Here is a 6,115-nt window from a genome sequence, read left to right on the forward strand (position 1 = left end):
AAATGTCACAGTAGTTAGCCCTTTTTCCACATGCGACTACTTTGGGTTGAGAAGTGAAGGGAATTATGTTCAAAGTTCCGTTAGATTGATACCTTCAGCAGAGAGCAGAATTGCGTTTTAAAAAATGTAGCACTGAATGTATTCGAACTCGCGACATCTTATCTATGCTACAAGCTGACACGTAGCTACATAAGCTCCAGAGCTCGGCAACTATTCCTCCAGAACTTTTGGTTTCCACAGCACTGTGAGATTATGCATATGGCCAGGTCTTGACTTCTGAGAGACAAACAGTTACAGCTTTTCTTTTGGACTGAACGACGTTTTCTAGTAACAGATAGCGCAATAGAATAGCTCAAGTGGAAAGGAACACTTCCTATTTAAACTTCTGCATCCTACACTGTTGGCAGTTGTGTGTAGGTGGCAGTTACGTGATTTTATTTCTGTGATTACAAAATAGTCGAATGTATGCACTGGGTAGCCGAGGCAGCTAGTTCATGGTGATTCGGTCAACCAAGTAAATGAATTTACTGAACATGCTGCAAATTACTACAGGGAGCCTGTGTGTCAGAATTCTCATCCAGTGTGGCGCAACTGCGTTACGATAGAAAAATGACTCGCAGAGAAGAGGATTTCGTGGTGTGTTGGACGGATTGGTAGGTTGTTATACCTATGGTCTGGGTTCGATTCCCACTTCCGTCAATGATTTTAGATAGGGAGAGACAGATTCCATTCTCTCCTGGCTACACCAAGTGAAGGAGATATAATGGCTGCGTGGTCTGAAAATTCACATTAAAGATGATATTCCTTCTTTACCACGTAGACGGTAGGTTGAACCACAATAAAGTCTGGAGTGGCGACATGTAGAAACTCTATCACCAGTAACCTTTCTTATACCAGTTATTTATTTCAAGTGACGACACAAACGCTATGTATGGTCACAGGACACTTATTCCATCTTTTATTTGAGCTTCTGTACGTCGATAAAATTGGTTCTAAACTGGGAATGCAACTCAGACCGCCCTTAACGCGGAATTTGATCCCTTCGTGGCAATACAGCTCGGCTACAATTTGTTGTTTGTTCAAAACTGCAGATTCCTCAACACCTTCACATATTACGCGTGAATGGGATCGAATCCTGGCCCGGCACTAAAGATTTAATTATGTATTATCAAGCTCTATCAGGAGAACACCTATCTGCTGGTGGATAATAATTTTGATTTTTAATGTATTTTCATTCGTTGTCAACACTAACGATATCTGACGCTTTTAACTCCCAGTGAGACACAGAACTATTTGCGAGATGACTGTAAGTTCAAGATGCTATTCTGAGCAGCTGGTGGAGAAAAATTCAGTAGCTGACGTCTCTTTGTGTGTAGTCAACAACGATATGTGTGGGGCTCTATTCCCAGTGAGCGCTGAACTCTTCGTCATATTATTTCAGTTCGTCGTGTCATTTAATGTTCATACATATTCTCAACTAGCTGCTCGTGAATAACTTTAATTTTTAATGTCATTTTGTGTTAAATAGTTCAAATGGTTCAAATGGCTCTGAGCACTATGGGACTTAACTTCTAAGGTCATCAGTCCCCTAGGACTTAGAACTACTTAAACCTAACTAACCTAAGGACATCACTCACATCCATGCCCGAGGCAGGATTCGAACCTGCGACCGTAGCGGTCACGCGGTTCCAGACTGAAGCGCCTAGAACCGCTCGGCCACACCGGCCGGCCCCCACCATCTGGTATCAATGCATTACCCTATCATCCATTATATATAATCATTTTCATAGTACACTTGATATTATAGATGAGTAGGACACAAGACAGGACATAGATAATGTCCGTTTGACGTCAACAGTGTGTAACATTTTACTTTTTTTGAATAGGACAATGTTCCTCTCCAATAATTTTTAGATTAGTTACAATAAGCTTACGCTGCAAGAGAATTCGCTTGTATTTTTCAATATGTGGTCTGTTGTCGGTTTGAAGGCCTTCCATAACATCGGCAACGTAGTGCAACTCCACCGAGGGCTGTCTGGAGTAGGGTGGAGATAGCAATGTGAAAGTTGCGAGCTGTCGAAGACGATCTTCATATTCCTAATGCGATTAGGACATCGTATACTCTTGACGACGTTTAGCACCTGTGCAGTCAGTCACCCAATTTCAGAATTCATTTTGAGTAATCCTGCTAAATTCCCAAAATATTGTCTTTTTATATTGATGAGTAATATGGATAGTCGTCACGTTCATGTGCCGTCTACAACGCAAATTTAATGTTACTATCCTAGGAACTAACCTGCAATACGTTTTGTATTTCATAATCGGAACTATCTGCATTAACCGTCATTAGAGAAATGTCAGGGAACAGAATGCAGCAGTGCCTTGCTACCTACTTGAGGACCTGCTTGAGTCGTGTTCTAAGGAAAGGGTAGTTGCTGGTTCACATTATATTACACTAGCGAGAAGTACCGACTTTTCCTTTTCTCTGCAAACATCCAGAACTAAATTCAGTAATTAAATGCTAAGAATATATTTGCATTGTGCCAACTCAAAGATCAATAGATAAGGATATAGATATAGATACAGATTTTTATATTTAAAGCCATTCTCGTTCTGCGTTGGAATAAACATCATTCATTATTTGCTTGTTCTTGTTACGATTGTTATTGTCATTCTCTCACTCGCAAGAGTTTTCGCATTCCTATTTGGTATCGATGCACATGAAGAGTGGCTATGAAAGAAGGGAATACTGAATGTTACGTCATGCAGAATACACTCATTTACTTCGGCTCCTCGTGATCTGCGCTACAGGAGAAGTGAGATACATAAAGTTGACAGTGTGAGGACAGACCTGGTAGCACAACTGTGCAACTACGCAGTGTTACCAGATAAAATGGTGCTGCGGAATCGAAAGTGTAGTACGGACATTGCCACAGTAGCAGACAGCTGGTAATTTAGGACCATGACCGTGGATTACACTTTGGTCAGTGCTGGTTAGAGTGCTGCAACTGTAAATGGAAGGCTTTGTTTGATAGTCTTATGCTGATGCTGTCTGAATAAATTATGCCATTGGATACAAAGCGGTTTAGTTTTGAGACCTAACCCACGAGGCGGGAAGGCGCAGTGGTCTGCTTCAGGAATTCCAAGCAATAAAACACAAAAAACAACCCAGGAAGGGAGACATGCATTCGGAATCTGTTCATCGTTACGGGGTCAAACAAGAAGGTAACATTACTGAAACAATGTTCGGGCTACTTAGTATATAATAGAGCATACAGATTTCAAGGAGGAAACGTATGAAGACGCAGACTTCCTCGTTATCAATATGTGCGGCATATCTTTCGTGTTAACGAAAGTAAATTCCCGCTTTACCTCTTCTTACGTGTCAGATGAAATGAATGCCATGAGGAATAGAATATTTGTTGACTGTGTCTCTTCTTACTTCCATCCTTACCAACATATTTCTTCATTCTCGTGATAATCATGACATTCTATGTGCATGCTGCAAAAGATTGCAAGTGGACAAATTCGACATCGAGGTGCAAAGCGTTATATTCAATTCGAATAAGCTTCCGGTGTATTTTTACTTCGTTTGTATTTTTAGATGATTATGAACGTTACGGAAATTTATCTCACATGCTTTATGTTGAATGAGAAACATTGAATGATCCGTTTTGCTTTCCCTACGTTGAAATGATATAATGTCGGCGTCAACAGCCTTCTTCCACGCCGGAAGCTGAAACTTGTATGATTCTGGATTAATGATATGTATACATAGCCCACAAGGCGACGTCAGAAACCATCAGGGGAGAACGCCGCATAAAAACCAAACGTGCGCGCGCGTCTCCACTCTGAAGAACCGTATCGGAGAATCACGGCAAGCATTTCACTGAAGAGCTGCCTCGTCAGAGAGCCTAGAAATGGCAGCGTCGTAGCAAGTATTTGTCAACACTCTGATAGTGCATTTACTTCCGGGTGTAGGTCGGCGTTACCTCGCTAAATTCACTTGATATTCGTTTTCCATATCGAAGACTCGTATGATATAATCCACTGCAAGATGACACAATTAGAAAGTATATTTAATTTCTGGACTCCAAGAACGGCGTTCTTCACATAAGTAACACCTGTTTGTGTGTGCATTCGGGAGGACGACGGTGCAATCCCGCGCCCGGCCATCCTGATTTAGGTTTTCAATGATTTCCCTAAATCGCTTCAGGCAAATGACGGGATGGTTCCTTAGGAAGGGCACGGCCGATTTCCTTCCCCATCCTTCCCTAATCCGAGCTTGTGCTCCGTCTCTAATGACATCGTTGTCGACGGGACGTTAAAACAGTAATCTCCACCTCCTCTGTTCGTGTGTTTAAGGTTGCGTTTTGAGGCTCAGGCAACATCGCAGTGACTATATTCCGCCTCTGGCAGCCAGTGTGTCGTTAGCTCAGAGGTTCCCTTGTGCGTTGCAGTGCTTGTACTATAAGACATAGCAGTTCGAATCACGGTAGAAGCCGCTGACTACAACCTTTTATTTTCCATTTTAATTAATGGAGTTGCAAACTGCTAGTAAAAATTTCTTATGCGAAATCTGAAGAATGCCTTTAAACATCAATCTTCGTCCGATTTCGACTTGGTAAATTAAGTTAATATCATGGATTTCTGCTTTGCAAATTCCAAGGTGCTTCACTGTAAAATAGAACCTGAAAGGATTCAAACCGACTGTCAACGATATAAATCTGAGCTTTCTTCGTCATATAGGTCTAACATGTCAGAAGGTTGTTTATGAAGTGCACATGTTCATTAATATAGTTCCCTTCTTCTAAATTTTTGCAATAGCATTTAACTGTAGACGTTTTCTAACACCGGCGTTAGCAATTCCTTTCCGTTCTCTGAAACCTTCAAAACGACAAATTTTTCTGGTTTAAATCTGATGACCTTAACTATCACTTCCGATCAACAATAAATACTTCATGAACTCCAAATTTGCAGTGTTCCTGCACTGCTACAGAGCATGCATTGCAAGGTATTCACACAGTTTATCGCATAGACTTACCATAAGGAATGAAACATGAACTGTAATACACTTTACACAACAGACGCTCACTCTGGCTTGACGAAAACATCCAAACATTGACCAAAAGTTGCACAAATAATTGAGTTTGAAAGGAAAAGAAACGAGGTATGAAGCATTTATAATTTCATCGAATGTAGTGAGGTGGTTTCATTTCGTCCCAGTCTATAAAATTAATTTCGGGCCATACTCAGCTCTTGCCGATTAATGTAATATAATACCCGCCTACTAATCAGGGCGTCTGTCTGCGTTGCTTTTGAGCGTGAATGGAAATTGTAGAAATTTTCTGTGGAGCAACATTTAATAATAAAGCGTTTTAAATCATCAAAAGCGATGAGCGGTAGCAGGCGCTTTCGATAAAGAACGGGGGAGTGCAGCGCAGCTGCTGTCGCCACGGCCGCTGCCAGTAGCCAGCAAATGGATCCCGGAGCTTTGCCGCATACGGCGTCCAGAGGAGGACAGTCTGCAGGAAATCTGCCGCAAAATCGTTACTGGATAAAATTTTGATATCGGTGTGTCACAAAGCGAAATAGATTGAATCTGCGCTACCATTACATTCACGTCTTCAGCATTCAGACAGAAGAGGCTATAAAAATATTTTATGCCAGCTGCTCTCGATCCACTGACATTATAAACAGAAACAACGCACGCTACCGCTAGACCACAGGCGTAATCAGCCTAGAGTTTCTCTATCGTGGGACAAGTTTTCCTCCAGGAAGTGCCGCAGTCTACAGTGTTGCCAGATTGTGCAGATAACCGGACTTAGAGAATTAGCGAGTTGGCCAGTTTTTTTGTCCCATGTCGCGATCGGCGCGGACTTAGCCTCTGAAGCGGCCGGCCGCCGGTCAAGTTTTATGTCAAAGAGTGTACATTATTCCGTGATTTATTCAGTTTTCAAATTTGTACTGACTTTTTGATCAGCCGCTATATTGGAGAAGCATGACCTACTAGTAACCAAATGGAATAATAAATTTTATGAGATTTAATGTATTACGTGAAACCGCGAGACCGCTACGGTCGCAGGTTCGAATCCTGCCTCGGGCGTGGATGTGT

The sequence above is a fragment of the Schistocerca serialis genome, chromosome 12 (assembly GCF_023864345.2).
Source record: "Schistocerca serialis cubense isolate TAMUIC-IGC-003099 chromosome 12, iqSchSeri2.2, whole genome shotgun sequence".
Lineage (NCBI taxonomy): Eukaryota > Metazoa > Arthropoda > Insecta > Orthoptera > Acrididae > Schistocerca > Schistocerca serialis.